Raw genomic sequence first — 26,417 nt, forward strand, 5'->3', positions numbered from 1 at the left:
GTTGTCAATTGTTGTATAAGCAGTTCTATCACTAACTTTTCTATCAACAACTTTTTCATTACATCAATAAACTGCGTATTCAAAAAACCATACTTTCATAATACATTTTTTACAGAAACATTAAACAATTATTTGTTAATAAAATTAATAAAAAAATAAATTTACATACATGAATATTATTATATTAAACATAATATTCTCAAAATTTATATCTTTAGAATTTTAATTTCCAAATTAAACTTTGTAATTTATATCTCTACAAAAATGTTTTGCTTACATATATGTGTATATAATTTATATTTCCACAATTTTGTAATTTTATAATTTAATAATAAATTACGTGCATGACTTGGGCACAATATAATATATTTTACTATTAAGATAAAAGGAAGTAATTACATATTTTATTATTTATTTTTAAAAGTGCAAATTTCAGACAAGGATGTAATTATCAAAGTACGGTTTTTAGCAATTATAATGACGCATGAAACGACAACACACGATATCAGTGTTGTGTAATTACGCAAGTATAATAAATAAATTCACTCACCGGTCGTTGTACCCTAGCTAAGTACGCTCTCTCAGCTATACCTAGGAAATATAATACATATATTAGTTAGTAAATTGTCATACAATTTATGTATGGTGATTATTACGTATTATTTAATTATTTCTATTTTGAATAAAACTAATGTGCAAAAAATGGCGTAAACAATTATTGTAATATTTTAATTTTATTTACCAGCTAGGATATTGTAGTTTGCTTCATCCGTTCCAGATTCCCATTTAAACTGCTCCGATCAGTTCCATCGACGAATTGATGAACTTTGCAGTTGTTAATCACTACCACTACCGAATAAACTCACTATCACACCACTACCGAATATAATTCACCTTATCACACTCACTACCGAATAAAAATTAATCCGCACACTTACGCGAAAGTCACGGATTCATGTTGCGAATTTGCTGCGATACACAAAACACAAACGCGAGATTATTAAAACACACTTTGAGCAGCAACATTTTCACGCACATAATTCTTTCAGTTATTATTATAAACGTAAACATTTCGCGGAAAGCGTACAGACGGTTAGAGCAACCGAGATGAACGACCGCCTCGGCGATCACTTGAAGGACATCAGATACACGCACACGTTGAATGCTACATGCTATATATAATGAAAATCGGTTTTAATTCTGTTCAAGAAATGTATTCTTCCATTCACACGTCCATGATATCAAAATCAGTGTACTCACTTGGATTCTCACAACCTGTTCTAACCTATAATTAGACTCTGATTGATAGACATTCGATAAAAGATTGTTGATCATAAACAGCCGCGGTAAATAATACGTTCGGCTATCGCTCGTTACTTTAATCGATTACTCTCAACAAAAATTCGCACTCGATATACGTTTTTAACGATCAAAATACTTGATAATGACTAAGCAATTGCGCTCTACTTTTCGAACCAAAACGACCGACGTGAAAACATTATGGCTGAAGAGTGGCGCATATATGACGTCAGATACATCGATATCGATGTACGCGATACGTGTCGCCCTCAGTCACCCTTTAGCCGCAATGTTTTTATGTTAAGTCGACGCTTTAAATTGGAAAGCTAATTTTATTCATTTTGCTCAGAGATTTCCACGAAGTGTTGCATGTAGCATATTTAAGGATTTTTCGCAGAATTAAATCGGTCAAAAGGTGTTTCTTATTGTGTCCATACCTGATGACTTCTGCATATTTAAAGCAATCTTCGTCTAGTTTTTTATGAAAACGTTTCAGTTTCGAGTTGATGTGTCGTTTTAGCACTCAATATATGCTTTCAACGATCACAATACACGATAATCACTAAGTAATTATGCTCCACTTTTCGAATCGAAGCGATCGACGTGAAAACATCATGGCTAAAAAGTGACGCATATTGTCAAATACATCGATAATTTTTATTTCAAGAAACATAATATAGGTGGCTAACAACCATATTGTCGGAAATACATCGATATCGATGTACGCGATATGTGTCGCCCTCAGTCGCCTTTCACCCGCAATATTTTTATAAGTTTATGCTTTGAATCGAAGAGGTAAGCATTATTGCTCAGCGATTAATTGTGTATTTTACTCATTAAAAGTACATAATGAGTGCAAATTGTTTTTGAAGGTGCTGATTAAAGTGATAGGCGATTGCCGGAACGTACTGTTTACCGCAAACATTTATAATTAACGGCGTTTCATCAATTGGCTGTACCGTGTTGAAATAGGTTATGTTATTTCAGTGAGTACAGATTTTAATCTCATAAATGTTGAGAAAATACATTGGTATCAAGAGAATCGAAGTACGATGTACTTTTCATTAAATGTAGCATGTAGCATGTAGCATATTTCAAGATTTAACTTGTCGGATTTAAATTGGCCAAAATGTATTTCTTGTGTACTATGTGTCCGTATCTGATGACTTCCGCATATTCAAGGCAATCTTTATTTCGTTTTTTTGTGAATACGTGGACAGTGGTTTCAAGTTGATAAGTCGTAGTAAAGTGCGTTTTATTCGCGATTGCATTTCATATATTTGCAATGTGGCAAATTCGCGATGTAAATTCGTAATTTTGCATAAGTAAAGTGTCGAATATCTTTCATTCGGTAGTGCGTTTAATAAGTGTAGGTTTCCAGTATTTATTGATTTGTCGAGCTGATGGAGCAGTTTATGGCGGAATCTGCAATGGATGAAACAAATTTAAAAAATATTTTAGCTGATGAATAAAATTATTTGGTCATTATTTGAATATATATACAATTGTGATAATACACACATACCCACACAGCACGCATATCCAAAAGACGTCCAGAAGACATCTCGAAGATATCTTTGAGAGATACAATATCTTTGGGATGTCTTTTGAACATCCTCCGGATATGCATGCTGTGGGTATACATAAAAAAATATAATTATGTATTTATTATAAGATGTTTGAAACTATTTATTAAAACATTAAATATTCATTAAAATGTTGAAACAATTATCACGCAATTTATTGCATATATGTAGTTATGTTTTATTCAAAATATAAATAATTAAATAATTACACAATAATTAACATAGACAAAATATATGATAATTTATGATAACTAATGTATATATTGTTATAGGTACAGTTTGGGTAGCACATCCTAGTTAGGATATAATTGGTGAGTAAATTTTTTTTGGTCTAATATATCAAATTGATTATATAATTATAAATGTAGGATAAATAATTTTGATCAGAAGTAATGGGAATAACAATTTATTAACAATATATAGAAAAATTTATAAAGACTTTCGAAATACACTAAAGGTTTACACTCTCGATGCAAACGTTCTTACAACTCTCTTGTAGAATTCTGTCTTCCGCAATGCTCAAAAAGATTGACTTTAATGCTTGAAACATTGTGCTCTCTTGAAATACTCTAGACACACAGTGCATTCGCTCTCAGTTCGCTTGTTTTATATTCTCTATCATACATTCTCTATTTCCAATCACGCATGCACACACTCTCGTTGTTTTTCTCAAATCTTCAATCACACGTTCTACTCACTTTCATTATATGCCGCACTCGCTTTCATATGCCACATTCGCTCAAAACAATTGTACTTTCGTACAAAACAATCATACGTTAAACGTTTTAACATTCTCTCTCACTCTCTCGCTCATTCTCGTACTCTTTCGTTTTATTTCTCGTTTTCTGGTTCATTCTCTCATTTGTTCATACTTTACAATCCCACGTAAATAATCAAGTTTTGTATGTAACAAGTACATACAGTCTTAATTTGCAATTCTTACAAATAAATAATAAAATACAAAGTTACGTCTTAAAAGTAAAAAATTGAAAATTTATGTATCTGATTTATTATTTTTTATTCATAACACTACAACATTTAAAAACATTTTAAAAATATATTTACATAAACATATGTTTTGAAAAAAAAATTTTAGGAAAATATAAAATGTAAAATATTTAATTTAGATATTAATATTTCAAAAATATAAATTTTTGGGATTGATATTCAATATAATTTTAATATATTTGAGTATTTTTTACTTAAAGTTATTAATAAATTTAATTTCAATATTTTTGTAAAAAAGCGAATGCTCAGTTTCGTATATGCAATTTGCTGATGCAATAAAAAAATGATTATTAATTTAATTGCCTATAAAGTATAATTGCTTTTATCTGTAGAATTAATTTGCTTTATAGGCTGTTAATTAAATGTATAAGAATATACTCTATTCTTTTAATTTTGAAATGGAAATATTAAGTGACTTATAAGTAACTATCGAATAAAAAATAGGTTGGATACTTTTAATATTGAAAATTTTAAGTGCAAATTTTAATTCAATTTGTTATCGCCAAAATATCAATATGTTGCTTTATATACTGCAAACGCACAATTTTTTTTCCTATTTTTTGATTAAATTGAAATGTGCTTTAATTGTTTATTGTTCATTGCGACAAATTATTGTGTGCTAAAAGGGAAAACGGAGAGAAGGCAAATGGGTGGAAAAGATTGGAAGAGGGTGATAGAGAAGCAGGGGGGATGAATGGTGGGAATGCGAGCGAACGGAGGGTACGATGAATGAAACATAATTTATTCAATTGGTACTAATAAATGGTATTTATCGCACTACCCAGTAGTTACGCCAGAATAAAATTTGCACATTATCGAAGCGTTGTTATTGGAATGCACTGTTACACGAACATTAACAAATAATATTATAGTGACCAATTAGTTAACTAGAAAAATGATTTACTTTGTTTTAAAATTAATGATTACAAAATATCGTGGACGTCTATTTGAATTTTCTCAGAATCTATACTAATTCTTGTGATCACAGAATTATAAATAAAGTAAAAAATATGAGAAATCTAGAATATTCTGCATATTAATTATTAAAAATTGATTGCTAGAGTATTGTTTCACTCGTTTTTACACTATTCAATTATCATATGACGCTAAATTATATTGCATTTTCAACAAAAATGTCAATAAAGTTTTTTGTTGAATAAAGATAAAATTTATTGGTTTTCTTTCTAATTATAATATCAATCTCTCTTGTATTAAATTGATTTCTGTTTTTGAAACAGTAAAACCTTATTCATTTAAAATATTATATTTTAGTAATACGAGAAAAAATTCGAGAAAAAATACGAGCTAAAACATATAGGCAGAATTTCAAAATCCGTAAAGTGTTTACAGCGTAATACCTCTAAATTATTCGTAACGGTGAAATAGCGAATATTTTATTTACTGTGCCTTTTAATGAGATAGAAAGAGGGAGAGAAACAGAGAAAGAGAGAGATTTGGCGTTGGATAAAATATCTAACTAGTTTCCGTTGGCAATATAACCGTACTGTGCAATGCATTCGTTCGCAGGAGACTCAAAGTTTAATTAATCGCTGTTACATTCGCAATGCATGGAATTATGCCTACACACGAACTTAATTGTACTGTGATACGTAAAATCTGACAATACCGTTTAACATCGTTCAGCATTAACATAAAAACGTAACCAGCAATTTGTGTTCATATTCTAACGGATGATAATATTTTATGCAATTAAAAATATGTGTATACGTTTTATAAACGTTTTATACACAAGTATATGTTTTGTTAATGAATAATTTTCCTTTATAAGAGTATTTATCTAAATCTTTAAATTTTACAAATACTCATCGCACTTTGACAATTGTCAAATCATCAATATTGTTATTAATTATATTTCTGAATATGTAAATTATTATATACAAACAATAATACGCATATTAAAATGTTGAACCTAAATTTACCCGCGATAAATGTTGCATTTATGAGAATTAATCGATATAATTTATTCGTTGCTTATTTTACATGCGTATTTTATCTCTTTATAATTTTTCTCATAAACATTATTTAAAAAATACAAATTTCAGACAGAATAGATTTTAGAATTAAAAAGCTGATGCATATGATTAAAAGATCTAGCCTGTTAATACAATTTTATTAATAAGTTTATTAATTAAGATAAACTATTCGATATTCTTGTTGAGAAAAAACGAATTCGTAATTTGTCAAGAATTTTATTACGCGAGTTATGTGAATATATGAATCTTGATCTATCCTATACATATCGCGTTTATCGATGAATATTCCGTCAATCTTTTTATCGTTGAAAGCTCGGTTCCGTCACTCAGAGCAGCTTGAAAGAGCATTCGGAAATGTTGGAAAACCAACGAGTACTCATGTCATCTTTCCGATTTCCGCGCTCGCCTGGTCCGTTGATCGTCACGTGCATATATATGTAACATGCTTCAGATCTCGATGCGAATCGGAGCGCAAAGTCTGGTCAAAGGCGTCATTGCCTTGAATATCGGCCGCTAGGAGCGTACCGGTCGCCATCGCGCGCCTCGACCGCGTCTCGAGCCTCAGTCTGCCGAAGTTGGCAGCGCGTGCAAGTCGTGTTATTATAACGTCGTGTCGAGTCGCATCGACTCCGATTTTTTTTTCCGATGAGAGATCCGAGTTACACAGATCATTCGGAATATATCGTGTGTTGCGTGATAGCGCTCAAAAAGATTCGCCCGTACCGTAAAACGCGATTTTCCGTACGCGTGGCGCATCAAATTGTGCAAGTTGCGTCGACTGTTCGAAACTCGCCGCGCGTCGCGTGATAGCGTTAAAATAGGATCGTACATCGACCTATACTTGTACCTGTTACACGCATTGTTTCGTTATCGCGCGACCAGTAGACTCGTGTATACATTATTCGTGTGAGACCACCCGGTGGACGCGCCGCGTGCCCTTACAGTGTGTGTCGGTTAGCGCGGGATAATGTGACGCCGTGCGCCAAGTTCAGAACGGTGCGGGTTGAAACGCGTTCGGAGTCGGGAGTGTCGGTTTCGAAAAAAAGTTTTCGAGTATCGCGGTGTGTCACGGCAGTGCGTGTGACGGCGTCCTCTGTGTAACGCAGGAGAGGAGCGGAGCGGCAGGAGAAGCACAAGGAAAGAAAGGGAAGGAGCAAAAGTGCCGACGGGAAGGAAGGAAGGAAGGACGTGAAGTTGTCGCTACGATTGGCGGATACAAGTGAACAGCCGAGGCCACAAACAGCGTCTACTTGTGAGGTAAGTGTCGATCCTTTTCTTTCTCGTTTATCCGTTATTCTCGTTACGCCGCTTTGTGATGGATGCACACGTTCCAACGAAAATGTGTGTGCTCTCTTACTCAAATGCATGGGAATGCCGATCGTGCTTACCTCATGTTCGTCCGTGGCACACGAGGCGGTTCACACCGTAGTCGGCCGTATTTCTTCTGCTCAGGTAACGCGGTCTTGCCCGGAATCTCGTTCGGAGCGGCGAACCTCGTGTGCGATCTCTCGGGATCTCGTTGTCTTCGACTCTTCCAACAGTGCCGCGCTCCGCTCTTTCGTTTTGCCGTGCAACAATACGATCTCGTCGCAAGACCGCAATCGTGTTCTCGCCTTTGACTCGTATTCTCTCTGCGCATCTAATATTAAATGCGACGGATTTCACAATGGATCCTGCAAATTTATTTGTCTCATATGAGATTTAGAGAAGAAAGAAGCATGAGATAGAACGAAATAAGATATTTAAAACATTAAAATGCAATTTTTATCATTTTTAATAAAATATGAAAATTTAACTATTTAACATTAAATGGACGAATATGGGAATGCGACATATGTTAATATAATGAGGTTAGAAATATTTAATATATTAAATGATATTTAATATTAAAGCAATTGAATTATCTTTTACGTCTTAAATGAAATTGGCCATCTATATATATATATAATATGATATATATAATGTCGGGATATTTAAGTTGTAAATGTAGGTACTTTGACAAAGTTGATTGATATTATTATGATTATGATCAAATATATTGTGCATAATACGCTTTTAATACGTATTCCATTACTGGATAACAATGGATATTAATACTCGGAATATTTCATACTGTTTTACGAGGTTGATTGATAATGCAAGATCAAATTGTACAAGATAAGAAAACACGTTGATTACATTTAAATATACATAGTCATTTGACATTAACATACATTCTTGTGTCTTCGTCATTATCGAACTTCGTCATTAGCGTACATTTATGTGCTTGTGTGACTAATATTGCTTTGCGATATAATTTACGATATGATTTTTTTACATGTCGTTTTTCTTTCTTTTTCTTTCGATACAATATATGAAAGATACTTAATATATCATCTTTTGACATACAACTTTTAATAACATTACTTTGCACTAGAATTTTTTATTGAATCATAGTTTATATTGCGACTTGTTTCATCAATGTCTTAAAATTGGTATGCGTGGTTATTGCAAAAAATTCAAAAATTCTGATTAACAAAAACACTTCTCTAACTTTTCAAAATAAAGAGAATATGGAGTTTGATTATGTTTTTGATTATTTTATCTAATACGAAATTGGAAAAATAATACTTTTTAAAAACTATTGAAATTCGTGATGCATAAGTAGATGAAACCAGTAAAATAAATATCCCATGTGTAAAAGAATCTGGCAAAGCACACTTTCAATGTTTACTTCACATATATCAATCTTCCGCAAGTCACTGTTATCCGAAGCAACAGTTTCGACGCGAAATATCAATTCTTTTGCAGAAGCGATCAATCTATTGCAGCCGGCATAAAATAAGATATCAAACTCTTCGAGTTAGAGATCAAATAAAAAGAGATCTGTTCCAATCTCCGTTGTTTTACTATTTACTTATCATGTGTTGCTTTTTCTGATGTAAATCAACTTTTATTCGAAAGAGTAGCTTTTAATAGGATTTTTATTTTTTGTCTTTGTAATCTTTATTTTTACGTCCAATATCATGAAATTACATCGATTATCAAACGTCGTAGGAATAATTGGCGAGAAGCTTACCGCACATTTTGTAAATAAACGTCATTATTGTAGCTTCCCAAGATGACAAGAGCTGCGAGCCAGTTTGCCAGCATAATTGGTGCGCGTTGTCAATTCCGAGTGTGCGTTATTATCAAGTTCGAAGAACTTTGCCTCGGGGACGGGATCCGCTTTGCAATATTATAAACGCAGTTATATATAGTTATTTGTACAAGCTCTTCCTTCCTTTCGTTGAAAGTCGAGACAACCGAACCATTCTATTAAAACGACAATTGAACCGCTGGATAGCGAGCAAGAATCGACAATTTCGTAGAGCATTTAATTATAAGATCTCATCCCGTAGTTTAGATCTTTGATTGCGAGGAGAAAATTCTTTAATAAAGCATTTGCATTTGTAAAGGACGACAAATATAACCGTCTGGAAGAGGCGATGGACCATTGATAAAAAATGTGTATATTAATTTCGAAATATTTGTCAGATCAATAATAAATCTCGCCCATAATACACGATGATAAACTATATGCAATATAGCAAGCAATTTTTTTTAATTGAAATATTTTAAAGTATAACGAATAAACTGGAATTGAGTATTGACGAACAAATTAGCACGCGACGAAAAAAATTACTTGAATAGAAATTAGTATGTTTCATTAAATAATATCTATTATTTTTTAGTGAATCTTGCACATCAAAACAGTGATTTATTTCTCGATCTGCAGCAAGCGAACGGACCTGAAACGCTCATTTCCGTTTCAATAACGTTCCAACGGATGTATGCCATTTCAGTGCTTGAAAATTTGAAATCGCAGTTTGATATTTTTATATGCGCCAACTGTATCCTGAACGGAAATATATGCGGCTTTTTTGTTTATCGATTTCATATTGATATGGAAATATAAAACTAGGCTATATTAACGAGAGTGATTCGTTTCCTATTCGATATTCACGTTATGCTCTTTCAAGTGTGAACATTGCTAGTTAAATATATTTTTTCGAGATTGTTTACACGCGCGCGCGCGCGCGCGCGTGGATGCGGCATAATCAAAGACGTTGATGATGCAAAATAAAACGAATAATGATATTGATCTGCCCTTTCATATTTGTAATTATAATATGCAGCATTATTAACATCGGTGAATATGTATAATTATACATTGATTATAAAGCATCGTGAGATTTTCATTTTGTGTTATTTCCGTTTTAACTATCATTTGTATTATTATTAGAAACATAATGGAGTACGTATTGATCTATTCAGTTACATATAGATGCATTGGCACGTTTGAACCGTTGCAGCCATTGGCCCGTTTTGGCCATAAATCGGCCACGTTATTGAACTCTTAAGTCCTTCGCCGCATTCCTGCGCTCCCAACCGTCATGACGTATTTTTGACGTTGCACGAGACGCTCTCTGATAAAAGTTAGTCACGTATGAATCACGCGAGATATCGAGTTTACGCTCCCCTACTTCGAAAGTCGTGCGTGTCGTGTGATCGTACGCATCATCGTGTAAACCTCCCGTTGATCCTGTGTCGACATTTAAAAAAAAACATGTTAGGTGGAAAATAAGTGGTAGGAATGTAGATATGACAATTAAACGTACATACCATCAATTATAATAATTTTTGGAACTTGCTGTTAAAGCAGTTAAAATGTTGGGAAGGATAGAAAAGTGAAAGTTTCACAATCTAGATATACACACACATATATATCTACAAAAGTAAAGATATCTATAAAAGAAAAAGAAAACGAAAACAAGTGAACAATAGAAATAGAGAGATTGTAGAAAATAGTTTGTGTTCAAGGTCAAGACTCTCGTTGCGAATAAAAACAGTTACTTTTAAGACTAAGAAAGAGATGAAAAGACATAATTTAGATACAATATTTAGTAATATTTTATCGCGTATATGAAACGTTATGAAATTTATTTGAGAAATTATTTTAAAGCCTCGTTCTCTCTCTTTCTCTCTCTCTCGCCCATATATGAAAGATTCATAATACAATTTAGTTCTGTTCACGTTAGATATAACGAGATTAGAAATGACAGCTCGTATTATGTGCGAGCAGATATTATTTCCAACTTTATACACTCTACGGACTTTAAATTCAAATTTGTAGCATAGATCCACGTTTACATGATTAGACCCGGCTTTCAGCGAGACAGTTCTCCTTTCAGATAATAATTTAGTTATTCCACTTATAACAGGTTGAGGAATATTGTTAAATAATTCATTTAACCCGTTATACACAAACAAAAGCTCTGAAATAATATTGACTTTAATGGCGTATTATTGAAAATTTATAAGGAAAAAAAGAAAAGAGGTGAAAATCGAGGAAAAGTCTCCGGTGTATGATCAGTAACTGCAGTTGATTGATCGCTTTAATTTATGACTATACATTATGAGCGGCACATATTTGCTTTCACTTCGGCGCGCGTTTTTGATGTTAAACGTCGTTCATCTTTCCACACAAATCTGGTCGTTAGTCATGCTTTATTTCGCGTCAGTTCGCGTCATTCGCGTTAAAACAGTATTGACCTTCCGAGAAGGGCCTGACTCATCGGTACGCTTTTCATAGCCATTCACGAGACGAATATGCACACGCGCGGCGTACGTGGTTAATGATTCGCGTGGCACGTGTGACTGTGCGCATCGGTACGCATCCGCGATAAAATGTTTCTTCGGAGTCAGCCGGTTCTTGTCGCTAGCCGTGACATTATCTCCGACGAAATCGCAGACGGTAGTTTCCGTTTGCCGGTGCTGCGTCGTGCCGACGGCGACGACGGTGACGCTCGTTACCTCGCAGTTGGCGGCGCGCATACTTCCTTGGAAATTGCAACGCGCAGAAATAGAAACGTCGGGCAAACGTAACATTTTCGCGGAAATCCGGAAACCGCCGCTTTTTCCTCCGGTGTCGAGGGCGCTAAAGTCGGGCCGAGTTAGCGCGTTGCGATCTTCCTTGGCGAATTTCAAACGCGTGAAGATTTGTAGGATAACAGATTCTTGTCGAAAGTGTGGAACGAAATGTAGAACGCTGATGTAAACCGCTGATCATATTTTTGATACGCACTTTAATGTTGCGATGCCCGAATATTAGATTAATTCTTTAACACTCGAAAATTATTTCTCTCTATTGAATTGTAAATAATCTCTTTTAAGAGGTTTTATGTGGTCTGTAATATATTCATGCAAGGATTATCTCAATTAATTTTTTCCTGAAATAGAGGATTTAGTGAGAATATTTTTTGCATTAAAGTATCGATCAAGGACTTAGCATATATTACTTAAATGTTGAGAGATTATGTAGTACTTTAATTAATTAATACGCGATGTAGATAGAGTGTGCATTAATTTCTTTTAATAATTTAGATTTATATATTAAAATTCTTTACTACTTTTCCCTACGTACTAAAAATAATGACGGTAAAACTTATAATACAACAAATTTTAAGTAATTTAGTACTTGAAAATTGTGTAATTATAGTTCGGTAATTGTACTAGACTATATAAGGAACACTTTGATGCAAATAAAATGTTTATTAAGAATAGTTTTCAAGAAACATTATATGTTTGCATAAAATGTAAAAGAATTGAGAGATAAATTATTTGAATCAGATAGAAAATTGAGCGAATTTGCAATAAGGTTTGTAACATATACATATAATATTGATCATAATTCTAAGAATATCGAGATCTTTGCCTTGCGATATAACATATGGCAATCTGTGAGACTAAAAAATAAGATTTGAACCGAATAATTTTTTTAGGTAAGAGTTACAGTGTTTGCTGAGACTATTTACAATACAAGTTAGCACAAGTTTAGCACAATTCAGCGCAATTTAAAAAGCAACGTTTTTAAAAGTGCTGCGCTGGCCATGAGAACATTTTATCTTTTAAAGAATAGCGTCGATTAGGCACGTAATATCCGGGACGGAAACTGGCACGAGTTTAAGATCAGCATACTCCGTAAATTGTTCTCATAAGTTGTTGAGAAAAATAATGCAAAAGTCATTTTATGATATTTTTATACAACAAATGTAACGAGCGCAAATTTGTATGCAAAAATGTGTTTTTCACTCGCAAAATAGAAATATGGCAATATCAACCAAAAATATCACACATTAAAGAAGATAATTAGTTAAAAATAAATAATTTTTTCTAATACGCAGTGAAATATCTACATCAGGAATAGATTGATCTCACCGCGTTAATGGAGAGTAAAACAAGATTAGTTTTGTGCCATAAATAACTACGTGTTACGTTGACAGACAGCGCTACATTATGCACATTCCATAAAGAGCACTTACCCTGATTAAGTCTCTAGGCTTATTATGCACCATGGTATAGACGTAGATAGGAGAGACGCATCGGATATTGCTGTAACCGAGCGGACATGAAATATCTGTTACGGAGTATTTTAGTGGTATTTTTACCGTGGGATCAATCATTTGCTCCGAGAAATTAATTACCTCGCGCATACCTTGTACTAGTTTCGGGTAATTTGCTGTTCGGTCTAAGAGCGAAACGTACGTCGATTCGACGCAGCTTGTTTGCTCCTACACATATTACATCGTATACGTGCGTGTTTTCACTTCTGTTGGCGGGAAAGTGCACACTGTAATCTGATTTAAAGTCCACTCCGAGTGTGGCACCGTTGACTGTAGCCGTAGGATATAGAAGCAGCACGCAATGGAGATCTACGTGACCGATAATCGCCGGAGCTCGCGGGGACTTTTTTTCTCTCTCTCTTTCTCTCTACGTAAGGGATGTTTTATTTCGTGCATAACGCTCTTTATACATTCGGATCATTAGTGACGTTGCTTCGAGAACTTATCGAGCGTCATAACGAAGCGCGGCCGACGCTAGGGTCGTCAATCACAACGATAAGACGTTTTAGCCGGTGCTTATTTTAACTTCCTTGAATTTATCCCCGTGTAACTGCCTCGGCTCGTCGTTCCGCTCTACAGCTTTATTTACTTTTGCCAACGGCTAAAAAAATCTCGTACATTTGTTGATGCAGAATCAGACAGTCAAGGCGTGGCTTTTAAATCCGTTAGCAGTATGGACAGTATATCTCTTTATGTTTTTCTACCTCGTCGTTCTATACATTTTAAATATAAAAAGGGGAAACTCGCAGCTCTCGTTTTTCGATTCGTTTGCTCTGTTCGCTTACTCTTACCTTTATTTTCCTGTCTTTTTGTTCGCGTAGAACGTTAGTCGTTGGACCGAATGGACCGCGAAAGGAACGGATTGAGCCGAAGCTTTCTAAATCCGCATCGATCGTCCGTAATGGACGACATGGCGGGATGACTATGAAATTTTAATACAATCACGTCGAAATCATTATGCCTTGTCAGCGCGATTTACAATCCTCGTCGTGCGCGCGTAATGTAAGACTTATGAGACCTCATCGTGCTTCGAATAATAATTCTTCCTAAGGCAAGTTACTTCGAATTCCTCGAACGACGTTTCTCAAATAAGGGAGCGCAAGCCACTGAGCGCCGAAGGAAAAACATCGCGCCCGGAAGTTAACTTGCCCATCGTATTTCTCGCATTTACAACAATATGAAATCTGACAAGACATTCGATGTTGCAGGCACGTTTTAAATCTGCAATCCGATTTCGAGAAAATTGTGTTACATTTTATTATTGAAGCGAAAGCGTTGAAAATGTGATAATAAAAATTGTCAATCTTTGTTAGAACTTTAGGCTTGCATTTACAACAAGGCAGACTCGCTTTACAAGTTACTTTTCAAACCGCTGTAATATTATAGCACTCCATTTTCATTTCGATAATTGATAAAGTTCTTGCTCTTCCGCAAAGAGTTCCACTAGAATTTCTAATACATTCAAAATCAATAATATTGAAATTTAAAAAATGGGTTATTTCACAGAGATGCTCCTCGGTGAGTCTGAGCTGGATTGTACTTCATCAAAAGTTTAATTTAACCGTTAATTACCACGCATTTAATATTGAAAATGTAGAAGTTATTACAGTAGATAACAGCCTCCGGGAAATTCTCTTTGAGAAAAAAACTAAACGAAAATTAATCAAACATATAGCTATATTTTACAAGTTGGCTTGTGTTTGTTCGCCGCTTTTTATTCGGATGTGTTATTCACCAATAGTCCTTTAGCGAACGATATATCACTGTTCCGAAGTTTTATAGTTTGCTCGAAGGGGAAAAACGTGTTTGAAATATTAGGCCGCTCTATCGTGGCCGGATAACAAGGGTTTCTAGCGGCCATGCGACAAAGCCGGTAATTGTTGCTGGATTTAGTATAGCCATGATCTTCGTGAATGTGCACGTTTATCACAGTGCACTTCGGTTCCGCAATAAAAAACATCCAAGAAATACGTAGAAAGATAACGAATGAAAAAAATTATTTTTCTTCTATCGTGTAGATATTATAACGAGATTGTGTTATATATAATTAATGGAGTCGCGAGTCTCATGCTATTACCGTAATTACCTCGATTATCATAATTGTTATTGTGATTATACGCTGCCGGTATGCGTGTTATTACATAAATACATTGAGTAAATTAACCTTCTTAATCATGTTGCTATGTTGAGCCATATCGGTTTAATGAAATTTTTGCTCAGCGATGAATAGTATGTGACTAAATATCGCAATTTAACTCTCTTTCTCTCATCCGTCGAGTTGTTTTTACCCGCTAAAAAAATATTTGAATAAATTTTTAATTACATTTGAGTACCATGTATAAAATGCATACTAATGTAATTACAGTGAAAATGAGAAGGTGTAAAAAGATTTAGGACATTATAACGTGAGCTGATATCAACAATGGACTATGTGCACAAGTGCTCTTTGTATTATGTGACGTGTTAAGTACGTGTCACGCGATAATATATCGTGTTTAACGCTTCTTATATATCTTCGAATAGATCTTGCGCTACGCATCGAATGCTCCAGTTTCAAAGAAATTACCAAAGACCTTCAGCCGTTCGTGCAACCCGTTCGAAGTGCAAACGCGTGAATGTTAGCACGCTGAATGCGTTCATTAACTTAACGTCATCTTACGGTACGCAGTAACAGTATCAGCCGCATTTTACATCGGATTTAATTCTATTCGTGAAATTTTCTATGAAATTTCTTGCAGATATAAACATGACGAAATTTCTCTATGTATAGTTTATTAAAAATGACAAAAAAAAAAAAGAATGATAACATTCTTAATACATTTATAGTATTTGCATATTAAAGAAAAAAAATATATAATTTAAATGTAATTTCAATTGTCGCGTATCTAGAAATGCAATATTATTTTACTTGTAACCAGTTAATATCTCCTACATATAGGGTTTCCTTTGTGCATGCCAATTTGTATACATATCAAGAGTCCGTAAGGCTATAGTTCATGTAAATGTTGCTTGTTTGTAACACGCCAGCTGTTCTTCGTGTACGTTTCGTGGGAGGTGAGGATGACATAAACAGACAAGTCCAAGTGTTTGATTAAGTCGCATACTGTTTACAGCGTCGCAAGAAAAGTTTTAATGTCGGTGATACGTCGGAATGTGTTTGTTATTCTTATATAAGTCACTTCGGAGCGTATAATTTTCATCTCTATTTTTGCTTCAATCTTTTCTCGTTTTATTCAGTTTTTTTTGCTAATATCAAGACGTTTTTAATATAATGAAATTACAATTTTACATTCAATTTAAAAGAAGGAAACACATCGTATTATAAGTAAAATAGCATAATATATGCCGACTCTCTCTCGGATCACATAAGCTGGTGATGCATTCTCTTATGCACAATCCGTCCTTGTGCGTAATACAACTCGTAATTATTTTTCCATTTACTAGTCTTACGTAAGATATTCAATTTCCGATCCAACAAATAACAAGATCTGGTTCCAGTTATCTTGTATCACAGGTCGTAGAATGCGGCGGATAAATCACATTCTTTGATTTTTATAATTTATTATTTTCTTGATTTACTAACATATACGTTATTGTTTGTATTATATATGTGATGCCGATAATTGAGTTTGATGCGCCACTTTAATACTTTACAATAACTTGTGTAACTTGTAAATAACCAATAAAATTGTGATTTTATTGGCTGTTTGCACAAGTTATTCCATTCATGAAACATGCACGGATAAAAATCTAGTTATATGTATAAACAAAAATTGTGTGCTTAGCTATATATATAAACAAAAACTGTGTGGTCACAGAAATAAAGTTACTTGTTTTATTAATTAATGATTTTATCTTGATGCACGCGTGACACGAACCTGACAATGTAGAATGAAAATAGAATACTATGCTGCATGATTGACGAGGATTAATGGTGATCAAAAAAAATTGGAGTTATAGAAACATTTATCATCAAATATTGACAATTACGTTCACATTGTATTAATCCTGCGTAGTCTGTTAAAGCTAGTCGCACTTCTTGTAAGAAATAATTAAAATTTTGTAATTGTATATCTAGATACATTTCTCATTGAAACGATTAAAACTTGCTGTTGAATCTATAGGACATGTTTAAATATTCAATTAAATATTCAATTCCGTTAGCGCTGGTCGCTTTTCTTCCGAACAAACAAATCGGGAAACTTCACCGTTGGCCACCACTTTGATTGTACTTTGGGCCAAGTCTGAATATCGAAAATATATCGGCCGTTAGTTCGACAGCTTCTAATATGAAAATGATTAAAATGTTGAAAAGTCCTAAGTAAGAAAGTTAGATTAAAGCCAAAGTTCAAGTGAGAAGCGACTGGTTCGATGTTTGTCGACCTCTAGCTTAAATCGACTCAGATCCGCGGATTGCATTTTTCATATGAGCATTAATCAATGTCGCACAAATTGACATTATTTCCTGAAGGGGCGTGCAATGAAATAGCTACCAACAATATGTTGCGGTATGCGGAAAGCTAGATTTAGGATAAGTATGATCAATCAGAAATCTCTTGTATACTGTGACTTTTGAAAAGAGAAAACAATTGGAGTCGATCTCCATGATATTAGAATGCATTAGCAGGAAAATACATTATCAAGGATATACACATAAATATATTATAAATACACACACACACTTTTTCTCTCTCTTTATTCATATTTGAAACTTAATGCATTTTTGTAAATTATTAATGGAAATTACTGAGACGTTAATATTACAAAAAAATGAATGCTCTTTTGTGGTCAGCAATTTGCTTTTTGTGTGCAAACCGTTTTTATTTTCGTTATATACAGTTACAATTAACTGAAAATTTATTGTAGATTGTCCAATCGAAACAACAATGCAAACCATGCTGTTCATACACATATAACAAGAACGAATCACACGAAATTTCTCGCGACCAAAGTAGGACAAGAAATACGTTTGCATGTATCGAAATTCTGCATATAGCGCGCAAGTTGGTCGCAAATAATTCTGTCGATATTTGCTGCCGTTCCGTTTTCGTACTTGTCTGCGATTTGAAGGTTTGACATTCGCGAGATTATTTCTATCGACGCTCCGCAAATCCGTAATGCGCGGAATGCCGCAAATATACCTATACAAAATCGCGCAGACGTACAGTGAGACACAGCCGAATGGAAGTTATGACGCATGTGAAAGAGAGAGAGAAAGAGAGAAAAGAGTTGCGTCCGCGTGCGTATATGTGAGCGTTATTACGAAGGTAAATATATATTTCCGGGAGAGATGGAACGCGTGTGTAGTCGACTGATTCACATAAAAAGTGATGTTCCTACGTATATATACATATATATATATGTATGTATGTATATATATATATATATATATATATATATGTCCTGCACCGGCTTAATATCAAAGACGAAGGTCGCGTGCTTTGCATCGTTCACATGAGTGCAGCTATGGAGATTCAGCTCGTAGACATATTTCCGACAGTGAGAAAATAGTGAGAGAAAACGTAAAAATAACAAATGTTAGTGACGGCAACTCGCCGTTCATTCACGTACAGATACGTGCTGTTCGTTCTTCGTCAGACTAAAAACATTTTTTATTGCAATAATTGAATTTTTTTTCATAAAAATTTTATGACACAGAAAATTAATGCAGTATACAAATATGAATAATTTTAAATAAAAGTTATTTCATGTAAATATTAATGATTTCCATACTGTGGACTAAAAGTTATTCATGAAATTTGTAAATTACCAAATAGATTCATTGATATTCAGAGATTGAAATGCACCGTCAAATGCACACAACGAATCACTTCTTCGTTCGCTTTCGGATCGCTATCAGTTCGTATACGCATGAGTCATGCTTGTCCTGATATTTAATATCCGACAAATCGTCGACGATATAAGGCGGGCTTTATATCTACTCGCGATGCGCATTAACGGGAAGGTACCATTAAAATCGAGGTCGCGCTACTCGGTAGGTACTTTCACGCACACAATTTCCTCCGTTTGCGCATATAAAGATGAATTTTCTCTCTTTCAGCAAAGTCATTTCGGTTTTTTTCGCGTATCATATTTTCGATTACATTTCTAGTTTACAGACGCGTTAAATCGAGCAGCTCGAGCGAATTACGATCTGCGTGAGTTGTCGCAAGAATTATAATGCGAGGTTTTGTGATAAACATTTAACATGCAGAATTATAATGAGCGTGTGACTTTGCAATCGTTCCATCCGCTTAAAATTCAAGGTGATATTGCATGCAATACTCTTACGCGATGTGTAAGATCACTTGTCGGGCCTATTTACGACCGAATGTACGGGTTAATGGGTTAAAAGGGTGCGTACACTCGTGTTGACGCACCCTTCCGGCGATAAATTTCTTTTCTACCCGTTATAGGTACCTCGTTTTTTTGCGAATCGATTGAACGAATCGAACGTGAAGTAGTTTTAGTTACCATGAGAAGTATCGATTAATGGCTGCTCCCATTTCTCTCTCGTACTCCTGACGGCTTGTGGAGTATGTTGAATTTGTACTAATAAGATTTGAACGCTCTGCATCGTTTATTGCGATGAAATTTTTACTGCACTTAACACTAGCAATTAGTAGATTACTGTGGGAATTTTAGAGAGTCAAACTGCTAGAGATTTATACCTGCCTACCTACGTGCAATTAGGAAAGTAGTTTTCAATGCGGATCACGTTAATGAAAAATATCTACAGCACGTCATTTCATATATATTCGCTTCGCTAAGCTTGTTCGCTTTCCGTAAAAATTGCAACACTCTTCGATATCGGATTGGATCAGGAAGAAGACGGCACAAAGTTCGCGTTTCAATTATTAAGTCAATTATTATTTTCCGGGCTGCCGCGTCATCGTCGTGCCATGCCGATATTTTTTCCGCTTCGTGGAGAAGGCGCGGCCAACGAAGCGGAAGTAGGGAAACTTGAACGAAACCGGGAGGATGAACGCACCGCCGAGTATGCTCGTTTGCTTTCTTTTATTACAGGCTCGCAATCCCGCGGTGCTTGGATTTATTCGATTTGGCTTACCGAATGGAGGCGGCCAGGGATAGAGAATTCATTAACATACGTACGACGCGGTTGTTTTTGCCGTTTCCTTCTTTATTCCGATGCGATTCGGAAGCGAGTATTAAAATACGCGAAATTCGGCCGTTTAATATTGGAATTCTTGGCATCGTTGTGTTGGAATAATCCATTGCCGATGTAGTGCGCGCAAATCCCTTTCACGAATTTAACACGACTGTCTAGCGAACAGGATTTTACATACGATGTGCATACCTTTATCCGTGCTCGAATATAATAAAGCATCCACGAATCATAGAATTATTATTGTATCATAGAACTATTATTGATTATGTCTACCATAATCTACTATATTATCGTTGCGATGTTATTTAACGGACACCACTGCTGCAATAATAATAAAAATAACTTTTAATAATTTTATATTTTAATTGAAAATTTCAAAAATATTTCTTTCAAAAATTTGCATTGAATTGGCTGTTTTTTTTTTACCAAATAATTTTTATCAAATATTTTTGAATCTTTTATATTCAGGTTAGTAAATACGCTTCTATATAACTTTTTTTTACAAAAAAATTTGTTTTTATATCCGTTTTTGCTTTGTAATCTTTTGACAAAATAAACTGAATAATCATTAGTGAAATATTATTTAGAAAGTCGTCGTACACGATGCCGAATTTTACAAACTTCTGTCTCGAGTTACGTCGAGAATAGAAAAGCGTGATTTTCTGTTCGCGTGAACCAGCTGCGCGAATTGTGTATTTATTCTCCACTGGCGCGCCGACAGCTTTACTTTTTCAGAGCTATTTGCTCCATTTTCCCATGACTAGCAACGCTCAGCTCGTTAAGCGTGTGTAACGCGTATGTGCAAACATATGGTCCAATTACGGGAGTTTGTACATAATGATCTAATTGCGGTATCGAGAAGCAAATTGACTATGCTTCACGCTCTATTCGCCCAACCGGTCGACATTGGTCGACATTACGTTTCATCGTGCGCGCTGCTCGAGGTACTCATATGAACTACTAAAGCACGGACGAGCTAAAGATGCTCGTATTAAAATATTCATGCTTCATAAGAGCGAGCATCGTGGCGCCGGTCGTTTTCCTGATGTGAAATCGCGAGAGCGCGTGCGAGGGCAAGCCGCTTTCAAATTTACAGGAGATCCGAGCGAGCCTTAAGCGAATCTGCTATCAACGCGGTAACAATTTTGCCGACGACGGGGTCCGGAAATTCGTCCGACCGCTCGCCGAAAGTTGTCGAAACCGAGGGATAAACCGCTGGGAAATGTTGCTTGTACAAGATCGGGATATTAGGAATTAACGGAGTATTAGTCGAACAGGGTATTACTTAATTAGCGTACTAATGCCCATTTAACCCTTAAACCGCCAAGACCGCCAAATAGCATCCCATTGTGTGACAATTATCGCAATTTGATCACTCAACATTGTCACGAATATTACGGTAAATTTAATAGCATATCAGTATGTAGGTACTATTAATATTATTGCTCTACATTACCGAATCGTAATTACTATTAAATCGTCCTGTTATTATGAAATTAGGACGTAAGCTTGTAGTCATCAGTTCACTTCTCTGATTGAAGCGCTTTGTATATTCGAAGCGCAGTTACATCGGTGAATTGTTATTCGGCTTGACGTCGAGATAACAATTTCATTTTATAATTATGATAAACTCGTTTACGGATACCGTCTTCGCGAGCCGAGATGTTGTTTACCCTTGCTCCGGAAAACTAAGAGGGTCGTTATTTTATCGTCGAAGACAACGCCGCGCGCAATTTATTTTGAATATCGCAGTTCCCTTTGGAACGAGATAGTTCGGGATAGTGTATCGATAATTTATAGTGTCACTAGTTTATACAGTGCGTAGCAGATCACTATATCGACGTTGCCGCAGATAATCTTTCATTCAGCGTGCTGTTACGAGCTTGCAGAAGTCATTTGTATAACGAATCGCTCACGGTTGTTCGCTCGCGCAGAATCGATTGGTGCGCTGAAACGCGGAATCGTTTGCAAGCCAGAAACTTTCCGAACTGTTTTCGTTGCCTCCGTAATTTCCTCATCCAATATTCAAAGAAAATATTCACTTGAAATAGTCATCTGCTTTTGAAATATTCATTTATTTATGCGACGTACGATATGCTACGTGAATCATAAATTTCACGCTGAACACTAAGTCCAACAATAATATTCGTGTAGACTTAATAATCTGAATTGTTATTAAATTAGCATCTTACGCGAGTAAATACCGCGGCTTCGACGAATGGAGTATCCTTAATAGTGAAGTTCGACCACCGTCACACACAATGCGATCGGTATTTCCCGAATACCAATATGACGGATTTCCCCAGAGGTTGCAAACTACCTCGTGGGACGGGGACATGTATGAATCGACAGTGGCGATCTATCGGTTAATGTTAATGCGCGCGGGTGTCAGAATTGGTTCCTGTTGTTGGGTCACATTCGCACAATTGCTGTTACCTATGGGTCGTGTCCCCAAACTCTAATGTAAGACGCTGCGAATGCGCGTGGAATTTGCATATGCATGTAAGAACATCGCCATTGTGTGATGCGCATTGTTCTATATTGGACGCGCGATCTTGTCCCTTGATACTGCTTGCGAGCAAAGAGGAGAAAGCATATTCCAACCGTAAGTGATCTCGTCTCAGGTATTTCTAGAATATGAAAATTGCTCTGTGAACGTGCGAATGCATATAGTGGGAATATCGTCTTTTATTGGCCTTAGTGCTCCTTTCGTGCGTCTCTTTACGACGGAAAATGCAGTTAAATGATTTTGCGACACCGCAGCATTAGAATCATGCATAAGTTAGCAAAAACAAAAAATTAAATGCATTTTTTATTTTCTGTAGATATTTTTAATCTATTCATATATTACTGGTTTTTTCCTTCTAATTTATACACATTGAATCGTTATGAATATATGATCGTATTATCTTCGAAGTAAAGTACGGCTCACGGCATAAAATGCAAATATAACAATTTATTTTGCGTATGTAATTTTTTGCTGCCAAAATAAGTGATATTGAAGATTATTTTATGTGATTATTTCAAAAAGTATGGTCTTAAAGAAAATTTACATCTCTATTTTACCGAGTTTTAAGCTCTGCTTGTTCATTTTTGTAAGAGCTGTTGAATTTATTATATTACTTTCCAAAGTGGTCTTCTGCAAACGAATTCTGTACATTGCATATTTTTACGCTGCGACATTTTTGAATTTCTTACTACAGCGCTATTGTATTTGCCACTTGCTGATGAAAATTTGATACCGTTTTCAACTATAATTATGTCTCATTATATAATTTATATAAATGGTATGTTGAAAACAAATGTGCGTATTTACGCCACATATGTGTGCGGAAAAAACAGTTACAGTAATTAAAGTGTCTCATGGTAGCGGGTTTTAAATTATACACAATAATTAAATAAACGTCAAATGCTTTGTTTTGTATGTTAAATTAAAATTACAATAAACGAGCAATTTATCATTATATCTGCAATCAAGCTAAAGTAATTAATTCATGCAATTTAATTTACATCTCTCATGACTACTTGCATCTTTGACTTTGAACAAAAGATAATTTAATTTTTACATTAATTGACAAAGAGTGATTTCTTTATTTTAGATCGTAACTAGTACAGTAAATTTTATCATTAACTTCAGTAGAAAGATAATCTCGATTTATCATTCTGTAATAATTATAGATTGATATTTTCATTTTTGAACGAAATAGAATTACATTACATTTTTTTTTTATATGAACATAGTAAAGTGTAGATTTGCAGAGCACTTACCGCTGACAAATTATTCATTGGTGCACCTGTCGTATTATATGAGAATATTTTAAGGTAATTCTATTTAAAATACAGCACTTTAAATATGCGTTGAAAGAAGAATAACTGCGAAACTACATAGATATTTTCACGATCTTGAAATGAAAGTGCGCTGTTAAACAAATGCTATTTCGTTCTCGCAAAAGTGATCTTAAAAATGGCTCAGTAACTTACACGGTTCATACCGCAACTTCGTACGTCTTTACGGCTTAATGATAGCGGACTCTGCGCACTCGCGCAGAGCGGATTTGCGCTAGCTACATTTTCAAGAGGTCGTTATGCGTTGTAAAGTGGGCAGGTCTGTTCATCAGTAGGGTTGTAAAAGTGGGTGAGATGTGCATATGCACAAAGTCGTGATATTTTTACATTTTCTCGGATAATTTCCGGTATGTAAGTCGGTTTAACGTACTTTTCGTGCACGAGAGCAAGGAGGAATCGTCCTATATCTTTTTCCGTCGATTCTGGTTCAATTTGCTCTGCGCGCAGTGTGTGTCCTGAACTCCGAAGGTCGGCACGTGCAATAGCAATTCCTCAAGAACTTTACAGTCTCCAGCTTCGCTCGACACGAAAACTCCGTCTCGAGCGCGAGATGAGGTAGGGTCGTTTCCTCCTTTTCGACTGCGCCGCTGTACGCGCACGTTTCTGCATGCATAGCAAGCTGCATGCAAAAGTCGGCGCTAATCGACGCTCGTATTATCTCATTTCGATAGATCGACGCTGCTTCGCACGTTCTGCAACTGTGCGCTTGAGTTGTAAGCCATCGGCCAAAACTTGCACGGTAATTCTATAATACTCGACTATTAAATACCTAACTATTAAATACCCAACTATTAAATGAAATTTCTAACATTAATACTCGCGACAGTTTTAAGTCATTTTGATAAATGCTAGATTTTCCTCTGTCATATTACATTGGACATTATTACAGTATATGTCTGATCTAGCTATTATTCGTATTATTCGTATAAACGCGTGTGGACTTCATCTGGCAAACTCAAAATATTGTATATTCCGGTAATGCGCGTGGCTTAATACCAGCAAGCGGCGGATTTAGCAACAACGTGCGTTGCCTTTCTGAAAAGCGGGTTTGGTATTATCAAAGTATAGGATAAAATAGTGCTAACATTTATATCGGGTTTATGAAAAATATTTATTTTATATAATATTATCACGAATTTTTTAATCACATAAATTTCACAGTATTAATTATATTAATAGATACGATTTATTATACATGAATATTGATTTACATAATATATATTTTTATTCTATCGTATAAGTTTTTAATAATAAAATGTGTAAAAGGTAAAAAAACAGATAGAAGATATATATTGTGAATAATATAAAGTTTGAAATAGATAAAAATATGTTTTAATTAGTAGTTTCATAAAAAGATTTAATTACATTCTAATTTACATGTTATGAGCTTTCTTATAAATGTTTTCTGACGATCAAGAACATTCCAATGAATTTTTGCGAATTTTTTTTAATTAGCAAATTATTTTTATAATACTTTGAACGGTTATAATTGGATACAACGATTATTGTTATATTCATCGAATAATTTATATTAACAGACGGAGAGCAAAGCGGAATAATTTACTGCATTTTTGCGCAGCCGTCGTTATGTGAATTCATTATGAAAACAAACTGGGTCATAATTATAAGTGCATTTTACAATTTTTGTTTCGCGATAAAGTTGTCGATGATGATGTTATTTTTTCACGTAGCGCCATACAGCGAATTTATTCGCAAATTTTACAAGCTTTTTTCGCATTTATTATTACCATTAACAGAATGTTTTAAAGCTACATAATTCGCCATTTACGGCCTATTAATCGGCTTATTATATTTTTATTATTTCTCGCGTAGTGTAACATAAGTCACGAGATTTAGATATAAAAAAGGAGAAAAAGAAGAAGAATATATATAATCGTGCAGTAATTACGATCGGACATATTACATGCATATTACAAAATAGCATCGTTTATATTCGTTATTTAATGTTTGTGTTGGCACAATTAACAGTCGTATTAATGTAATCGTCCGCAGTTGCAATTTTATTTTTCTAGATTGGTTACATGCGAACTTGCTTTCAATGAAGCGTATAGGACCCCTTTCAGACAGAAACTTCGTCGAGTAGTGTAAATCATGGATGAAGGTTAAAGGT

The 26,417-nt window shown here is 34.8% G+C and overlaps 1 protein-coding gene across 7 annotated transcripts in view; it reads left to right on the forward strand.

Annotated features, from left to right (window-relative positions):
* Positions 1 to 2,145: 2,145 nt before the first annotated feature.
* The window catches only part of LOC105668370 (uncharacterized), a 195,090-nt gene continuing 170,818 nt past the window's right edge, over positions 2,146 to 26,417 (forward strand). For 5 of the 7 annotated variants that reach the window (XM_067359233.1, XM_067359237.1, XM_012360714.2 and 2 more), the window contains exon 1: positions 6,429 to 7,144. The gene's annotated coding sequence lies outside the window, so the exon portion shown is untranslated. Of the gene's footprint in view, positions 2,286 to 3,157; positions 3,197 to 6,428; positions 7,145 to 26,417 lie in introns of those variants that run through there. The other 2 variants (XM_067359234.1, XM_067359239.1) reach the window with 2 other exon arrangements.

The sequence above is a fragment of the Linepithema humile genome, chromosome 7 (genome assembly GCF_040581485.1).
Source record: "Linepithema humile isolate Giens D197 chromosome 7, Lhum_UNIL_v1.0, whole genome shotgun sequence".
Lineage (NCBI taxonomy): Eukaryota > Metazoa > Arthropoda > Insecta > Hymenoptera > Formicidae > Linepithema > Linepithema humile.